This window comes from Lissotriton helveticus, chromosome 7, assembly GCF_964261635.1.
Source record: "Lissotriton helveticus chromosome 7, aLisHel1.1, whole genome shotgun sequence".
In the NCBI taxonomy this organism is placed as follows: Eukaryota; Metazoa; Chordata; class Amphibia; order Caudata; family Salamandridae; genus Lissotriton; species Lissotriton helveticus.
In genome coordinates, this window is record NC_136068.1 from 164,386,392 (window position 1) to 164,407,124 (window position 20,733).

A 20,733-nucleotide genomic window follows, 5' to 3' on the forward strand; every position below is an offset into this window, starting at 1 on the left:
GCAGAAGCTCTTGGGCCTCTTTTAAATTTGCAAACATATGGAATTTGCCTTGCACAAGAACACGCAATTTGGACTGTTGGGCTATAGACGCCGGAGCTCCTTGTGCCTTAAACATATAGAGAAGTTTCACAAATTCCGTTCAACGGCGGGCTGCAGTAGCAGACATGTCGGAAAAGATACAACAGCTTGGTACTTCTCGAGTTGAGATCTGTCGCATTTGGATAGCCTGAGATAGTACCCGCTCCTTAATTCTAAAATCTGCAAAATTAACAAGAATAGTTCTGGGTAATGTCGAATTCGGAAATGGCTGGGCTGGAACTCTGTGTGCTCTTGTAATAGTTAGATCGCCAGAGAAGCTCGAAAGAAAGCTATTTTTAATAAATGTCTCCACCCACTGAAGCATTTGTGTCCCCTCACAGCCTTCTGGCACCCCCACCAATCGCAGATTTGAACGCCGGGAGTGGTTCTCCAATTCCTCAATTTTAGTCTCTAAACTAAGTTTTTGTTTTTTATCCAAGTCCATTTGTTACTGAATCGTCATCATCTGATCCTCAAGTTGGGATATTCTTGACTCGGCCTCCTGCAACCTAACTGGCTACAGCTTCTTCGATTTGTGCCAACCGATGGTGCAGGGCCGCAATCTCATTTGCTTGAGTCGTTTTCATTTCGCGAATCTCATCTAAAATAAGGTTTAACATAGATTTAATATCACATTTAAAGCTGGCCCCATCATCCAATTGTGAGGTCCCAGATGGTTCCACAGCGCCTGCCTGTGTTCGATCTTGATCTTCTGTTTCCGTGTTTTTTTCCAGCAGTGAGGTCGAGGGAAGGGCCTTTCCACTCCTCGGATCCTTTCTTAACTGATTTTGCTGATTAGATGGTCAGACTGATAGTGAGCTAGTGGCTGTTTGAATATCCAGTGAACCTTCGGTTTGTAATCCTACCACTTGCTGTGGTCCTTGCTGGAATGTTTGCTCTAGTTCAACTTCTTGAAATGGTTCATCACGAAGGGTCTGAGCGGATACGAGCGGTATGAGAGGTATTTTGGTTTTTTGAAAGAGGGGATACTCCTTCGCTTTTATTAAATTCATGCTGGTCGTTTCTTCCCTTGCGGAATCTTGATTTTGACCTATTTCTGCCTCAACTGGGGCTCTTACCACATGATCATCTTCCTGAATAGTGGGCACCATGGACGGTGGGCTGCCCTGTACCAGGTCTACTCCCTCAGCTGTGGCATTTTCTTTTATTTTGCCTGTGCTTGTGACCTTGGCCAATACCGGCGGTGTGTCCTTACTGGTTCTGCTCTCGAGCTCACCCTTCTCAGAGCTCGATCTTCTAGCTGAGCCCTGCCGCGCTCTCAGCAGGCGTTCCGCCCTTAATGTTGACAAGGTTGTCTTCCTTTGGGTTGAACGGGTCTTAGATTTTTGCCCACCACTTGTGTCTACGTGATTTAACCCGTTGGGGGAGCTTCCAATGTTTTCCCATATTGAAATCGCTTTCCTTGTCGACCACAGAACTGTAGTTACATAAGATTTTTGTAAATGCACTAGTATCTCTAACTAAATAGTGTCTGGAGGCACAGTAAACCTACGTCTCACAACCAGCGCACAATATAACGTTGTTTCAGCAGCCACAATGTCTCCTAGGTTGTATAATTTTGCAGAAGGTAAAAAAAAAATACTCTGTCCGTTTTTGTGCTCCCCTCAATTCATCCCACTCTTTCTATTCCTGATTCAATGAAGTCTCCTGTACCTCATACCCTCGCACCGCACAAACAATACCAGCTTTTTACAATACCTTCACTTTCCGGGGTTTTTAAACAAAGTCTGTCGATAAAGTGAAATTCAGCTTTTCCTTTTCCTCCTTGTCCTTGATTATGTGTTACTTGACAGCCAGCAACCAGAAGCCAGCAGTCAGCAGCCCGGTCTTATCTGCAAGCGTCATGCTTTATTTACGATTTCCAGCTGTCTCCCATTGTAGAAGCAGGATTGTCGGAGCTCCCGCAGCAGCTTTATGCACACCACAACCTTATCCTCGACTTTGCCCTTGAGCTGGGGTTGAAATCTGATCGTGTTTCAATGCCGTAGCAGGGCCCACAGCACAGCCAGAGACTGAAAGTTGTCTCTCCTCTGGAGCCGGTCAACAGCAGGTACGAACGCCTCCTCCATTGCAGAGGGAGGGGCCACGGGTCACCTGAGGCTACTCGCAAGCGGGTTTCGCAGTAGCCTGCGTCCCATCTGGACACATTTTCTTCTTTAGGATAGATCAGTTCATCAATGTGATAAATTTACGCCGTTCCTCCATTGTGTTTAGACTGTTCTCTATTGAGTCACATTTATCTATCCATTTGCATTCCAGTATTTGTAGCGTGTATGCAATGTCCCCACCTCTCAGGAGTTGTATGGCTTTCTGTATGATTTGCCATTTGTTGTTGTCCGCTGTGTGTTGTTTCTCCAGGAAGTGCGGTACCATAGGAGCAGTAGCAATTGCATAATGAATCCTGCTCCTGTGTTGGGAAATCCTTGTTCTGATTTGTTTAGACATCTGGCCTAAATAAATCAGACTACACGGACACCACACACAATATATCACAATTTGTAGATGCACCATTTGGGTGTTGCTGTAAAGTAATCTGGGTGTTACCATTTGTGAAGGTTTTTGTGTTAGTGGTGTACTGGCATGAAACACAACTTCCACATTTGTAATGGCCCCCTAGTGGGTTCTAGCCCGAGGTGGACAATATCATGCTTGCCTCGTATATTTATAGTTTTTAATCATTCCCATTCGCACCGTAAATAAAGGGATACCTTGGGGTGGGTGAGAAATTCCTATTTAATAGTATATATACCCCCAAAAATTAATATTTCTTCAAAGAGCTCCTTAGAATATGTTATCTGTAGACCACTCCTCTGCTCGGGAGAGCGTTGCATTGAGGGATCTATCTCTGTCCCATTACGGTGAGACCTTAATACAGAACCCATCACTATTTGGAGTATGTACTCCTACAATTTTTTATTTTTTTATTACTATATTTTTTGTAATAAATCCCTAATTCATCCAACAGGGTTACAACTAATTGAGCAGATCGTGGCATTTTCAGAATTTTTCAACCCTTTGCTGTGAGTCAATTATTTAAATACTTACAATTCTTTACAACTGTTTGTATATCCAGCCCCTATTGTAACTTAGTCAATAACTGCCCTCTACAAACAGTTTTTTATTTCCACTATGTAAGCATTTTCAAATTACATATTGTCTCTGTGAAATGGCCACACTTGCCACCTTCTCTGCCCGTCTCAATTGCAGGAGTGTACTTACCCTGGGCTAGGATTTTTCTTGGTCATCACACCCACAGTTGTCCTTAAAGGAGTGAATAGGACCTCTCAATTTTCAGCCAGTGTGTATTTTTTCTCATTACATTATTTCATAATTTACCTCCCTTACATCTACTCTCAGCCATTCATCCTAGTAATTTCATACATCTCCTTAGTCCCCAGGTTACCACAGTCCTGGTGATACCCTAATATTGGATATAGGGTTGAAACGCCGTCGCCACACAAAAATTACAGACTGAATTTTTGTATGGGAGGACAATGAAAAATCGCTCTGTACCTTTCATTGTTTTAAATATAATTGACTGTCTTTAGTACCCAATATACCTCAGATGTTCACAAACATTGTGTTTTCTTTCTTGTTTCTTGGCGGTTTTTCTCACTTGGGGTTTGCTTTTCGTCTTCAAAAAATCTTCTATGACTCTCATCATTATGAATGTTAAGACTGCATAATTGTCTTTTTCTTTAAAAGAAAAAAAATTTGGGTTGGCTGAATCAGATTATACCACAAGATATGGGCTATTCATTTTGAATGAATGTCTACATTGATTACGTCAATACAAGAAAATTCTGACACAAACATTTTAATTTAAATACTCGTACAGATTCAGTCCACAGAGAAAATTTGTTGTCACTAAAATATTTTCTTGAAATGAGTTCCATGTGAATACGTCTTCCAAGGTCACTAGATACCCTTGTTCACATTGACATTACGTCACTCTTTTTTCCTTGATCTGTAGTACTCTCAGGCACACAAGGAATATATCTGTTGCCTCAGTGCTGCACTATACTATGGGAGTCTGGCAGTCACTTGAGATACAATTTGTTTCAGTGTCCTACCCTCATCCTGCAGCTACTACACCCAAGTAGGGAGGGTGGTTCACAGAAACACATTTGCAGTCTTATAAAGCTGGACCCTGTCTCATAACAAACATCTGAGACATGCCTCTGGTAAATGTCAATATATGCGCTACCCATGGTGTAGAAAAGCTGCTAACCGGTTAAGAGTTTATGAATTCTACCTCATGGCCTTCAACCCATCTCTGAAATTTTCCTAACTCTATCATGTAAGCCTCCTACCTCCTACTCACAACTCCTTGACAGTAACTTTTCTTCACATCAGCACTACTTCTCAACCAGGGACGTAGCTTCAAAGGGGGTATTTGAGATGATACACCCCTCTAAAAAATAATTTTGTAATAAATAGTTGGGTACATCTGCTTTCAGCCGGGTATGGTGTAGTGTCTGTCAGATTTCACCTGGGCTTTTTACAGGTCAACACTGACAAACACACACACTCTTGTTTCTGTTCTGAAGGCCTTAAAAATGTTTATCAGTTGAAAAATATTGTTTTTTAAGTACCCCTAACAATCCGCCCTCCTCTCGTTCTGCTGCCTCTTAAGACCCCTCCTCATGTCCTGCTTCTCATATAATGTGTTTTAATAAGATATCCCAGCATGATTGTTGGGAAATCAGAAGCTCACACCTCCCCAACCCCCAATATTACTTACCAAGCTACGCCCGTGCTCTCAGCATTCCATTTATGACATCGTTAGTGCTTCAACAACCAGCTGGTACTAGAACATTCTGCACAAAAGCACTTACACAGACACCTGTAATTAAGGCAATTAAACAGGAAAATAACCCTGAGAATTCCAGCTCCTATTCCATAAACAAATCAATTGTGCAAATAAACTGCCCAGACAAATAACACTGACAACCCATGAAGAGTACATTAAGGCTATGATTGAATGAACACATGTCCAACATTTGTATTCAAATTTTTCTTTTAAGTTTCACAGGTCATTTTTTGAACAAATTCTATTATCTCCCTGCTAACATTCCAGGCATGTGAAGTCACATAATATCTGTCATTGGGAGGAGGATATGTAAGGCAATGTTGGTGGATTTACGTTCTACAAAATGAGAGCCCATAGAAGTGAACAACAATATTTTACATGTTTTCTTGAGAAAGCACTGTGGTGTGCTACAATGGAGGTCGTGCTAAACCTCGTAGAGTGGGCATTACATTATAGAAGCTACATAGGCGATTGTGATCTGGTTATGTTGATGACAGCTTCCAGGTTAACACTGAAGAGAAGATTAGGGTTTGTAAAATGGTGATATTGAACAAGTGTCAGTCAGCATGAAGTGAAGAGTTCAATGATTGTATGAAATAAAGGCTTGCTGGCCGTGGTTTAAATGGTTGCAGTGTAATAGCATCATTGATACATTTAGACAAGGGTTTATTGAATCAGTAGAACTTAAAATGAGTTTAATTTGTTCCAGGGCATATTATGGTAAAACCCTGTATAGTCTTAAAATGTGTTGAGTAAAAATGTATAATAGGCATGTTTGAAACGTTTTGGCAGCATTTATAATGTTAAATGTGATTTTATTTGAATAAAGAGAATGCAACATTAAGGAATACAAACTCTGCGCTGTAATACTGGCACTGCCACGGGCTTGGTAAAAGTCAGTTCTTTTGTGGCAGAGTTCGCTCAAGCACACTTGGCCAAGTGCCACAGGCAGAGATGGCAGAGTTCTGATTGGGCACACGTCGGGCAAGTGCAATAGGCGAGCAGCAGACCTGTTTTGCCAGGAGGATCCACCAGGAACACTCCAGCAGTGTAGCAGAGGTGCCGCTTCCGCTTGGGTAACAGACTCCAAACCAAGACGTACCAGTCACCCTCTTGGGAGTCTCTGGTGGGCAGACCTCAGCTCCAAGGTCAGCCACTCTTGTCCACACAGGAGTCAGCTCTTCCTGCATGCTTGGCTCACTTTTTCCCTCTTTTTGACAGGCAGTTCACTTCCAGGCATTCAAGGACAGGGAGACCGTTCTTTTCCCACATCAGACTCCAGCTGATCTACCCTCACCTCTGAAGCCATCTCTAAGGAAGACACTAGCACTGTTTAAGCTGTAGCCCTCTAGGTACTTAGGGGCCGATTCCGATGCCATCGCATAGGCAAAAGGGACCGCCCGCCATAGGTGCGGCAGTCCCGCAATACAAATTACGCTCCCGTATTTTTACATTGCAGCGCCCGCCACAATGTAAAAAGACATGTATTGCATATGTATGTACAACGTGACAGGCACCGTGCGGTGCCTGCCACCTTGTACATGCATATGTAGGGGGATACCATAGGTACCACTCACGTGCAGCACCCCACCCCCCAACCCCCCCTGGGGGCACGCAACGGGCCCCCAAAGACATTCACCGCCTGTCTTTTTGCGGCGGAATCGCCGCCAAAAAAGACAGGCATCCTAATGCCCATGGTAGTGCCTGCACGGCACCACCACCATAGCCCCATTGTACCATGTCCCACAAAGCGGGCGGAAAAAGACCGCCTTGCGGGACCATGGCGGACGGTCTTTCCGTCCTCCGTGGTACCTTTCCCATTCCCACCGCCATCCTAATTTGGCCGTGAGAATATTCAGGGTGATGGCGGGCAGTCCGCCACTGCTGGGCCGGCGGTCCTCACCACCGGTCCGGCGGTGGCAAACCGCCCACCATCGTAAACGGCCCCTAAGTGTGGCACCCACTGCTTGGTCCGAGAGACTTTGGAACTGAAATGAGTCGACAACTTACATTTTGATAGGGGTAGAGCAGACAGGAGATGTGCATTCTCAGTCTGCACTTTAAGAAACAGTTTGGGTAGGATCTACTTACGTGTGTCCTTCAAAGCTGTCTTCCAGACTCAGTCTTTGTCTACACGATGCTCTTCACAGCAGGGTCATCTCCAGGTTTGAGCACCCACAGCAGAGGCACAAAGAGGAGTAAGCATTGAACACCTGGCTATTAATAGCCACTACTACAGTGATCAGGAAGGGAGACAAATGACTTGCCTATTCTAAAGGATCCTTCACACTGAACAACAGAGACCACCATCTCACCCTACACCTAAATGCTGTACTCAGGAAGACTACAGTGGCCCTTTGCAGCAAAAGGACAGTTTGAATTGCTAAGGGGTAGCCTGTCTCCTCTTTCCCACTTCACTATCTAGGTTCCCTACCTTCAGTCCCAGGAATGTCAGCAATACACTTCCACCATTTTTCAACGTAACCTCACCTCTAACTTGTACACATGAAAAGGCCAGAGGCTTCTAATTTTTTTTCGCTCTGGTTCACTCAAAAACTCATGCCATGTGCATCACACAAACTACACACACATATATACAAGCATGCATGCACTGGGATTTTAGAGAAATGATATGGGTCTAGTGTATAGCAGCAAAACTTTACACCAGTGAGCCAGAAGACCACCACTCCAATGACCCATATAAAAAGTCTGATCATGACTACATGATCACTGAAACCTGGTATGCTACTAAAACTGTTCTACAGGCTCATACTGATGACTGAGATGGTAGCCCGCTGTCATTTAAGAGCTTGGGCTTCCTGCACCCCTACAGGTCTAGGACAGATGAAAACCATTGTCAAATCAAGGGACAGGCCAATGCCTTCACACACAGACTAGAATAGCATGAGGATGGGGCCAAGAATCCAAAAACCAGGATACCAGATAATCATAATTGGGCGCTTGAGGCATGGAACATGGCTATACACCATGGAGGAGACATTTTGTCCCAAAAAGTACTATTCCCTAGTGGGACAAAGTAGTTCCAGATAATTAAAGGGTGATTTCATTTTGGAAGTGGTAATTGGAAAAGGATCAGTGCCCAAGTAGCACAAACCTTTATTTTATTTCATCCTAACCTCCCAAAAAAAATCTCTCAAAAACTTGTGTACATAGAACAAAATAACTTCTGTGCGAGACTGCTCTGGGCGGCTAGTTTATTTGTGCCTGAAGCTATGTTTGAATTGTGCTCCATTCACAGGGGCATCTTTTTAGTGACACTACACACACATAACTAATGGGGCAAAAATTACTTTACTGGCAGGAGAGGGAGGGACAGAAAAAGGATTGCTGCAATGCTCAGTCTCACCCCACGGAATTACTTTAGAATCACCCAGACTGGAGTTATATGTTTACTGGAGGTGAAGCAATGACTCATTGTTAATTCATTGTCTACACTGCTAATTCTGATATTTAGCAAACAATTAAATAGCACTGCTTGATGCATTTTTCAAAACTGATAGATGTGTGCAGTGGATTGGTGAACAAGTTGAATCTGAGCAGGATTTATTTCTTCATGGCTGTGTCTTCGAATTCTAAAACGTGGATAATATTTTGTGATAGAACCTTAGCACAGAAGAGAGTTCAGAAAGCGTGTCAATGAATAAAAGACTTAGGGCCTTATTACAAGTACGGCGGTCCAGAGGGGCGCCATACTCACGGTGGCAATCCAAACACCACCACCACTGCGGGTCCACCTGCAGTATTATGAGTGTGACGGTTGGCCCTCCACAAGACCACAGCGTCCTCGGGGGAATCCAGGGCCTTCTGCAGCTGTTGCACAGCGGAAGGGTGCAGCAATATCCCATGACAGTCTGCACTATAAAGAGGAAGGCTAGGATTCAGTGTAAGGTAGCTGACCGATAAGTAGTTAGAATATTTCCTACATGATCGTACCTTTCAACAGAAGTGCATTAGCCCATGTCATTGTCATGATATATAGCTCCTTTGAGATCATCTTATACAACAACTCAAAGGTCCCTCCCTGTGTTTGGATTCTATAGAATCCCAATCCATGACCTGCACTAACGTCAGTGCTCTGGCTGCACAGCTTTGTACCTAGTTGTAATAAACAACAGATGCATAGTCCAAGACAACTGTTCCAGCTTTTTAAATTGCACATCATTTCTCGTCACTCTCTCTGTGGAATCAATCTCTCAACTGCTTTTTCTGTCATCTCCGAATAGGACCTACCTTCTAGCCTTACATCCCAGCCCCTAAGAATTCAGGCATGAATGTGTTGAACACTGGACGTAGGAGTAATCACCTAGCTATGCTAGGCAGCATTAATTTTTCTGCAATTGATTTTAAAAGTGTAAATTGGCCTGTTAGTCCAGAATGATAGACTTCAAATACATAGGTTGCTTGTCATAAAAATAGGAGTAATTTTTCACACTTAGGGGCCGATTCCGATCTCGGTCGGAAGGGCACGAATCGGGTTCGGCATAAGCGGATCCGATTCGGAGGCTGATTTTCCGTCCGAGTCGTACATGGGTCTGGATGTCGAAGTACCATGCGAACAAGCACGAAATCTCCGTCCAAATCGTTTCCGGGTCCAAACCGCTCCGTACGACTCGGTCACAAGCAAACCGTGGCACGCAATGGAGACGTTTCACGACCGAGCTAGTACGATGCTCGATTCGGACAGCCGGATTGAGTCAGAACGTCCGGCTCGCAATAGCTCCCCGGTCAGACTGCAGGAGTCCGGGTCGGTCGGAAAACACCCCGGATCCGGCTCGGTTGGAGTGCTTTCCGACCCGGATTGGAATCGGCCCCTAAGATGTAAATCTAGGTACGGGCGCAGATTTGCTACTAATATTCCTACTCGTAAACATAGAAAGGTGCGCCAGGTTCAGGTTTCCAGGCGGCTACTAGGAATGCAATGTGAGATTTCTTGTGCGGTCTTGTTCCTTCTGTGAAGAATTCTACATAGCATATAATGACTCACAGGTGCAGTGGTTCCTTTATGCAACTGCTTCCTTGCAGGGAAAACATTTTTCTCCAATGAAGAAAGTCCTTGCCCTAAATCATCAAGAAATCTGGGACTGATCTTTTCTCCTTCCCATTCCTGGAAAGGGTGTTACTGTTGTGGTCCTGTAGTAAATCTACAGCCATTTCCAGGTTGGGAATGGGTTGGATCGGAGTTTGGGAATGCCCACAAGCATAAATCTTTGAAAGACGGAGGTAAACTGTGCCTTGAATCACCTACTTCCCACCCCTTGGGTGCATTTACAACTTCATAATTCTCTGCACATCTCACTGCCAAATCTGCAGTAGTAAATTAATTTACACCTGGCAGGAATCTCATTGTAAATTCCTGGTTGTCACAAACAGCAGCATTTTTGGTCGTAAATGTATTTTCACAGTCGAAAATACCTCCATGAATGAAGCCAAAACCTTTAAATTACAGGCCACTGTTTGAGTGGATTTTCAAAGCCACTTTGAAGTTGCACAATGACATTTTCATTCTTTTTATTGATAAATGTCCCCTTTTCTTGTTTTAGAATTAGAAATTGCTTTAGCAGCAGAACATTTAAGCAACCTTAAGTTTAGCCCAGCATTCAAGAGTATCAGGTAAGAGAAGGTGAAACCAAGGAACCCTCGCCTCAGAGGATACAAGCAGTTTATCCTAGTTAATTACCAGCATGTCTCCAATGTAAAGGTCCCCTGTGAGCTCCTTTCTAAGGACAATAATAAGTGTTTTTCTTTCCTTTCTGGTGTGCTTTTGCATCTATCTCAGGCTAAATGTTGATCTCATTATAAAGGCAATTTCCTAAAGTTAACATTTGAAATCCAAGCTTTATAATTGAGTTGATCTTCCGTCTCCAGATGCCATCATGCAATGTCCTGACCTCTGCTTACCCTTGTGTTTGAAGAAAGGGCAGCCAGACTAAGGAAGACATTTAAAAGGGAAGAGTGTGAGTGCTGATTCCAATGGCTAAATGTGAACATTCAGTCTCATTGTCATGTCTTTGGACAAAAAAGAAAACTGTGCTAAAGTCAAGAAGTCTGCATAAGCGCGCAGAACTTTTAATAATTTCGGGCAAGCAGACCTAAATAAAATCAATCATATTTCAATCAGATATCTGATCAGTGTCACTTTGAAGAGGGTCTGCAATCAGGCTGAATGTGTTTATTTGACGGGTGCAAAATTATTATGGCGTAACTTTCCATAGTTCTTGAATTGAGAGGGATAATTAGATGAGATTGAACCCCAGCCCCAAAGCCAAAGCCTTATACAAGAAATTTCGATTTGGGGTTTTGCCTCCGCGGTCAGCCACCGTCAAGTGGCTGCATATATCTAATAAATCAGATGGGATTTGGCCCTTTTGTCCTGAGGTACTAGAGGCCATTGACCATGTTGTAATGTTTTACCCATCTTATCCTGGATACACAAGGAAGTGGATCTTACCACTATGTCACAGCTTGGGGTTTAGAGACCATAGAACAACAGTGCGGGTCCTTAGAAGTGATGTAAGACAATTTATCGTATTTGCTGTCTATCGTTTTTAATTGACTATGTGCAGGCTTAGGAATGAGAGGTTAGCCTCCTGATGGTTGTGTTTTATTATGGTTGTGCCTAAAATTATTTTTGGCTTCAAAACTATGGGACTTACAGTTTTGGGGATAGCAACCACTTTGGAGCCCTGACGTTTTACACGTTCCATATGGACCATGGATGGACTGTGTTTTTATTGTATTAACTATGTTATTTTAGGCATTTTATTGTTATCTTACCCATGGTTTTCATGCTTTTATAGTGATGATGTAGTTAAAGCATTTATGTGACCGTACATTGTATGGCTATGCCTCAATTATCCTAAAAAGATGATCTCAAACACTTTAATTATGTGAATTTTGCACACTCGTTACAAGGACTACAGGCCACAATGCACTCTTTGACAGATAATCAAATGTTTTTTAACTTGGTATGCCTTTACTCTGTATATTCTGGTACTGTATTTGTAGCAATTGTGCTGTACTATAATGGATTTGTTTTAATCCGAATAAAGACATTTTGAATGATCAGGTTCTTGAATTTCGCATAACGGGAAATGAATAAATTGTCACCATTTCTCAGAACACAAAAAATATTCACCAATGGATGTTTTCTTCTCAAGGTATTTTTATCCTAGAACAAGGGTCCTGCAAAAGTTGCTCGGGGTACTGGTAAAATGTATTTAACATAACACATCTGCTTGTGCACAATGACGCATATTTTCTTTAGAAAATGTTGCACATTTTCTAAACTCCTAGGGTTTCTGTCAATATTACTACTGTGTCTTCTGCTACTGTTAATACCTCCATTGTCACCTCTACTATTATTACTCCTACAACTACTAATAATAATACAAATGATAACAATAACAATCATAATAAAATATAGCATTATACCTCACTGCCAACGGCTACAACAGTTGCTAAAGTCCCTAAACACTAGCCACAGGGGACAATCAGTTTAAAAGTTAGAAACTGAATGTAAAACATTGCAATGTTGGAAAAGAAGATTTGTACCAGCCTATTACATGTGGATGTGGGGTTACTGGAAAAACTCCAGTCCAAAGAATTAGCTCCATTGAATGTGCTTTAAGTTTATTTAATGATACGTGGTATTCAGATCTTTGTATGTCTTGACTCTATAAGGGCTCTTCTTAGTTGTCTTGATAATTCTTCATTTCATCTCTCTATAGGCCTGGCCCCCAGGCGGACCGGATAGGCTCAGAACAGGGAAGTGGCATTTAAGTACTTATTATTTTTCTGCTTCCTCTTCTACTTTTATTTTCTTCTGTCCTTTTCTTTTTCTTGCTCTAATTTTGTCTCCATTTATTCCACACACTCTGATATTTTTTCTTACGCTTTTCTTTCCTTTTATTATATCTGAAGTCTAATTCCTCTGGCTCCTCTTCTTATCTTCTCCTTTCTTCTAATCCCTCTGGTAATCTTGTTATGTGGTGTGAATAAAGAACTAAAAGAAACACGTAAATGTAAGCAAAACTAAAAAACAATTTTAAGACGTTCTGTCCTAAGGGGCAGATTTATAAGCCCCTTGCGCCACGTTTGCGTAATTTTTAACATGGGAAAAATTACGCACAAGGGGCTTGTAAATCTGCCCCTAAGTCTTTATGTAACCGGAACCTAGGTTTGTAAGAGCATCTCTTCCGTTTTTTATCCCTTCAGTCACATGCTTCCGCTCCCTCCCTTAACCCTTTCCCAAGTTTTGAACGTTGTTAAGTGTAAGCAATTTACCTGTTCCTGTTTCCTATACCTTACTTTGAATATTTTCATGCACCAAGAAAAGACGCTATTTCAGATTCAAGAAACGTGACACATTTTTTAATTAACTTTTGAAAATGTTAACACTTTTTCCCTATCTTTTGAATTCTTCCTTTTTTTCTACCATAAAGAGGGGTAATTGGTGTCGCTTCTAACTCTACGCTACATTAGTAATGTCTGGACCTTCCATTTGCAATATACAAAAGTAGGAAATACACTTACAAATGTTTCCAACTATTTAAAAAGTTACACCTAAGTGGTTTTACACCACATTTATTTGGGCTTTCCATGACTACTCCCTTTACATGCCACTTGGGACACCCAAAAGTGAAACTTAAGAGAAAACATAGGAGTGCATAACTCAGTGAACATGTTGGCTATGCACACTTATATCACTGACTTAGTCCAGGTTTTTAAACGGTACAATTTAACTTATGCATATCCAAGTTACTCTTTTTAAAGACATAAGTCAGTCATAAATCTGAAAATCTCCTTTGTAAAATGGGCTTTAAGTCTGTAGATGTACAGTAAAGGTTCACATTTTTCAGAGGGTATCAATATGGTTGTTGAAAATTTGCCCACCTTTTTGCCTTCTTTAACTGAACTCATTTTGGTGGCCATAGAACTCAGCGCACTTTACCCCTGCTATCTTGTCATAAAGTGCTGGTGCTCTCCCTTTTAAACATGGTAAATTTGGAACGCACCTAGTATGCACATTTAATTTACTTAATATGTCCTTGGTATTTGGTAGTACATGTACCCAGTGCTTGTAAATTAAATGCTAAAAGTTGGCTGCAGCTCTCATTGTGCCACCTACTAAAGGAGCATGATATAACATGTCTCCAGACCTGGCCTTGCAGTCTGTGGGTGCACTTTTAAACGTACATTTCGTTCTGGTAAACCAAAGCCTCTGCTAGGCCTAAACCTTCCTGTTTACTACTTATAAATCATCCCTAAGGTATGCCCTAAATGTCTATAGGGCAGGATATATGATATTTAAAAAGTAGGGCATGAATATTTAAGGTTTTTATATCTCCTGGCAGTGAAAAACCTACAAAGTTGTTTTTTTATTGCGGCAAGGCTAGCCCTCCCATAGAAGAACACAGGTTTGACTATAAAACCCCATGGTGCTTAATTTCAGTTTGGGAGACGCTAGAAAGTTGATTCAATGCCTCATTTTAATAGTAATTTGAAATGCAACTTAATGGTAAAGTCGAAATTAATATTGCTATTTTGTAAATGACACTTTTAGAAAGTTGTCATTTTCCTGCCTAAACATGAAAGGCAATACTTCCAATGTTCAGTGTCACCTCACCACTGATGGCTGCCCTGTAGTGAGAAGTGTATTGCTTCCAGACAGTGGACAAAGGACCATGGGAGTGAAGAAAGGGACTCCTCACTTGACAGGATCTTCATCGCCCTTTCAAATGAGAGAAGTGCAGGTAATCAGTACCCAACAGGACCTGTATCAATGGTATTGATAGCTTGGCCACTCTTAATACTTAAACAGTAACAACTTTAATGAGCTGATTTACTTGAATGTCATGAATTACCATTACATTCATATTAAGAGCTACATAACAATAAAGCAATTGAACAATACTGTTGTTCAAGGCAGGAAGGCAGTCATATTTCCAAGCAATTAACCAGTAAATTTTGTTTCTTCCCGTTTCTGAGCTGTCATTATCTAGCGCCGAGACGCCTTCGGGCATTTGCCTTGCGCTTTACAAATTTCATTAATAAATAAATAAATAAATAAATGTCTGGCTTCTGTAAACATATATTGCGTTGCCTCCATTGATATCTTGTGAATGGCACCTGCTAACTGTATGGTAAGCATTTTAGATAAAAAAAATTGATGGTGCTAGCTAGTGCCCTGAACAGAGCAGACTGACAAGCCCTTCTCCAGTGTTCATGCAGATTCAAAGGTATGAGTGTCAGTGAAAGGCAAGGTCCATCTATAGCCAATAAAACAACAGAACTACATATCTATATTTATGACATGCATGTGAGAATAAATGTGGCCCAATAACACATTATTTAGAGAAATATAGTAATAAAAAAGCATGTATACATTTATTACAAAAGTGGTTAGATTACCTTAGTAGAGGGAATGTGAGAAAACAAAGCTTACAGCCTGACAGAATACACATTACAATGACTTTACGTAGGACACCACTTTGCTAATAGTCACAAGGCCTATTTAGTGTGGTTTTTATCTAGATTCCCTACATTAAGGCTTTGACTGGTTGAAAGCACTACTTCAGGAAGACAGAAACCATTTATGCAGGTCTGCTTAATATATTATGCAATTTATTATCATTGTCGAGAGAGGTGAAGGGTAATATGATCCACTCATGCAAAATCGGGGTGACGATGTAGACTTACGGCTAGAGAAATCGACCTCGAAGTTGGGGAACGGGGTTCGAGTCTCGGCAACGACGCTCAACATCCTGTGATTCTGGGTAAATCACTTAATCTCCCCATGCCTAACAAAAATGAATGTATCCATCTGTAACAAAACTGGTGCACATGTGAAGCACTCTGATACCTGTTATCTTCAGTTCTAGTTTGCGCTATAGAAAACTCTTTAAAAATTCTAAACTTTCTCTAGACATGGCCAACCACCCATTGAATAGACACTGAATGATGCAAGTAAACCTATGGCTGGTTGCATTTTCACAATAATCAATAAATATCTATCCATATTTGCATATACTTCATTTGATATGCTACTAAAATAATAATTTATTGCTGCAAATATTGCAATCAAATTTTCTTTGATAAAATCAGGGTTCAATAATTTGACTCGAGTTTTTTCAGTTTAGTACATAAACATATCACATGTGTCATTACTTCTCTGCCACAGTCAAACAAGTGACAATGACCCACTCCTCCATTTTAATGCAAATAGAGAATTCAAGCAGCTTTGGATACTACGGGGGTCAAATAGGGTTTGTTGTAGTGGGAGAAGTGTTGTAAAGTAGAAGTTCTTCTGTCCCGCAAACCCTGAGGATCTCCAGCCTCATTTTGAGGCAGGGGAGCTACCTTGGTTCTGATGGTGGCACCCTGGATTGCAATTCGGTGTGACACCAATTTGAAGGAAAGAAGGAAACAACTAAGGAAGAAATGCTTTAACAAGGTCTTTGGCAATGGAAAGAGGGACCAGTCATCAAAGAAAGATGGCACACATGGAATGGAAACCCTAGTATTTTGGTAAAGTGAGGATAATATTTATCTGTGGTTGAGGGCTAGTATGTGTAAAGAGGGACGGAAGAACCAGTAGGCATAACTGACCTTGGATGTACACTTTTTTTGAGGTTTGACTCATATTAATTTTGAATGGTCAGGTTAGCATGACCATTCCCACCATCATCATTGTACTTGTTAAAGACGCTCAGCAAACTGAAGCTCTGCTGGGTAAATCAGAAGTTATTCAAATGGATGAAATATGTCAAGGAGTTGACCTTTGTGGTTTTTGTCCCAGAGGAACATGTAAAAGAGGTAACCATTGACTGTGTTCAGGACCTGGATGACCAACATTGATCCACAAGGACCAAATTCATGCCAGACATTTAGACAATCTAGATAGGCTTAATTTGCATACAATTAATCTAAATGGCAATCATTTACATACTCATTGGTTTTCCTAATATGCAGTCCCACTTGGTACAGTACTGGGTAGCCCTGTTTTAGTCAGTGCCTTTGTTTTTAATATATTCATCCCTGATGAGTAATATTGTCCAAGAACCTTTTTCCAACTCTTCACCCTTTGAATGATCCTACTTTAATTATTTTAATAAGGAGGATAATAAAACGCTTCATGTTGCCTTTTGCATACTTCATAGCGCTGTAGGAGAGTAATGTACTGACAGGCTCATGTACAGGCCAGCAGGTGGCCTGCCAGCCTGCGAGGTCAACAGAAGCTATGGCCTCCAGTCCCCGGGGGATGACAAATCACCCTAACACGAGAATCCTGCCTGAATGTTTGTTCCACCACTTTAAATGTGGCTTGGGGAACCAAAAGTCTAGTGGTAGGCTGCCCTGCACATTTATGGAGGTTCAAGAGCTGCACCACATCCTACATAAACCCATTAATTATTGACTTGGTCGTGAAATGGAGTTATGTCACATCGGTGCAGGGTGGTCCTGGTTTGACATTCTCCATCACTGCTGTCTCGTTATAATGAGATCAGGTAAAGAGGGTCTGACAGTTCCGTTTTTTGGTCTTCACTGAATCACACATAGGGGCAGATTATGATGGAGGATTATCTGCATCCTCCGGGCCGGCGGAAGCCACTGCCGGCCCGGAGGATGCGGATAAACCTCTGCGGAGCCTCAAAAGACCCAACTCCATATTAGGATGGCAGTGGGTCTTGAACTCTGTCCGCAGCTTTTCCGCCGCGGTCGCCTTCCGACCGTGGCGGAAAAGCTTTAACATGGCTGGCGGTGTCTATCAGACACCGCCAGCCATATTAGGATGGCGTAAGATGTATGCTTTTCCGCTGCGGCTTTTCCGCCGTGGAAAAGCATATGGACCTTCACTTCGGGGGCCCTTTGCGGGCCCCCTGGGTGAAGGGGGGGTGGGGGGTGCACATGGGGGGTACCTATGGTACCCCCCTGCATTTGCGTGCACAAAGCGGCAGGCACCGCGCGGAGCCTGCCGCTTTGTGCATGCAAATGCACAACTTTCATTTTTAACATTGCGGCGGGTGCTGCTTCAAGCAGCACCCGCCGCAATGTTAAAAATACAGGATGTGACCGCCAGGGTGGCGGTCACATCCTAATTTGCACGGAGGGACCGCCGCTGCCCCTGCGGACGGTCCCTCCTACTCTATGGTGGCGGACGGACTCAGGTCCGTCCGCCATCATAATCGGCCACATAGTTGGGTCCTGCCCTCAGTGAATAACCCTCAGGCAAAGCTCGGAGTTTAATGCTTTAAAGTGAACTCATGAAAACACTACTGTTTGTAATTTCAAAACAGATTAGAACAAGTAAATATAGAATGTGGTGACTGAGAGAATTATAAACCTGAAAAAAGTGATGACTTTTTAAACTAGTTTAAGGAATTTGAGACACTAAATAGCAGACAGCTAGTTGAGTGACACCTGGCACAAATGGCATATCTCTTGACATGTGACAGCATTTTCCAAACCGAAGTGCTCTTTCACCCCAAGGGTGCCTCGAACTTCTCTTCTTAGGGAACGGTCACCTCTTCAGATGCAGGGCTCCAGCAAGTACGATTTGACTTTGTCAAAAAAATTTAAGTTAAATCAAATAGATTTAAGCTGGTGGGGCATTTAATGAGAAATCTATTCACTTTGTTGACATGGTTATTTAGAAGTAATCCTGTTTATGTTGTTGCAGCAATATATTTGGATTCAGAAGCATAGAACATGGATACACCACCACAGGGCTAAGATTGACTGATGAAGGTAGACATTGTGCTATACTATCGAAAGTCAAAGTAGACAACAAGTTTGCATACTTCGTACATCATAGTAGTGGTAAGTACATCCTGCATTGAGTACCTTTGAATGTCATTTATGTAGAAAATTAAAATTTTAAAAGCAATCATCACAAAACATTAGTAGCATGTGAAGGGACTGTTCACACAAACCTTTAGATTGATAAATGGAATAGTTACAAACATGGACGTCATTGGAGGTAGTCAGGGGTCGCAGTTGTGACCTCTAGCGTGCTCCCTGCTATGCCTGGCACTTCCTTTGCAAACCCCTGGCCTCAGAGGAGGCAAATGTGTTGCCTCTTCTGAAGCCAGGGGTCTCAAAAGAAGTGTTGGGCATAGCAGGGAGCAAGCTAGAGGTCACAGCTGCGACCCCGGACTACCTCCAAATGACGTCCATGGTTACAAAGCATTTTCGGGCCATGAAAGGGATTATCATGCAGCATTTTTGATTTGTACACTGAATTTAAACATCATTATCGGCTCTTGACAAGACTAACAAAGCATTTTGGATTCATAAATTGATCAATTACATAGGATTAGTAGCACATGATGGTACTGATCACGCAGTATTTTTGATTCATAAATGGATTAATTACAAAGAATGTTCGGCCCATGAAGGGATAGGCCGAACAACATTTCAGACAAAAATACTGAATAATTACCCAACATTAGTGGTCCATGATAGGCCTGATGGCACAATATTCTGGATTAGAAAATGTGGTAAAGAAACGGTATGTTCAGTCTATGAGGGGACAGATCAAACAACCTTTTAGATTAATAATTGGAACAATTACACAGCCTTATCAGCTGTATAAGGTATTGCTCATATGACATATTAAATCCATGAAGGGAAAATTACTTGCTCTTTATGATCCTTAATCAATCAAATTCAATTTATTAATGGAGTACGAAGAATTTAAAAATCTCCGTTGCCAGAACTGTGGTTGTATATGAAACATGACAAAGTTAATGAGGCAAACGTAACATCAGACTTAACATTTGTGGCATTATTGACCATAATCACTTTCCTACACCTGTGCCAAGGAGTAGGTTTGGGGGAAAATGCCCGTTTCAATGGGTGAGAGGGCTGCATTGGTTAGTGGGATGAGCACTTTAGTATGAGACAGGTATAAAGGGTAGTAATAACCTTGTCAAGGACAATGATGAAGAAAGTATGTTTTGGGGAGGAAAATGGAGGGCTCAGAGAATATCCACATATTTGTTTTTCACTAATGAAATATGCAAAGGCTTCACAGCTTCCATCAAACGGGGGCACATCAATAATGTCAAAGGGACCAAAACTGAAGAAACAGCTTCCGCTATAAATGCAACAAATTTGAGTTTTTTTGGTCACACTTATTTTATTTATATACATTTTGCCTACTGCATTAGTGTTAAGTTTTGTTCCCTACCACTGATCCAGCTTTGTTCTCATTTGTTTCCTGACCCTTGGGCTCCTAAAAACCATCCAATTGCTTTTTAGACCTGGCATTAGCCAAGACCTTTTGATTTTACTGAAATAATATGTATAATCTACTTACGTAAGGGGGTGTCAGCCACCTCTCCTCATCCATTGTGTCATTCACATTTTCTTCCCCACACTACAGTCACTGGATATCTTCGCATTGAGTGACTACATTTTTCCCAATGAGCACATCCACACACTAGGTAGTTCCCTTCAGTGCAAGTGTTTGTGTTTTTACTTTATGATTAATTTAGTGTTGACTTTGTGATAGCTGGGATGCTTTCTACCAGCTCTTCATGTGAGCACAGGGTACATTCCAGATTTATCAGTTCCAGTCTGCTGCGAATGCTGTTTTAAATTCCTTTGGAATTGTCATTTTGTAATCTGATGGCTACTATTGCACAGCATGATGTATTGTATTACTTGGCTCGGTTTCACCAATAGGACTTTAATAAACTTTCCCCAGGAAGAAAACAAAACTATTCGGTTTAATTTGCAGCACATTTCTAACACCTTTATTTAAATGTGGGTGGGGTGTAATTCTGGTTTTAATATCC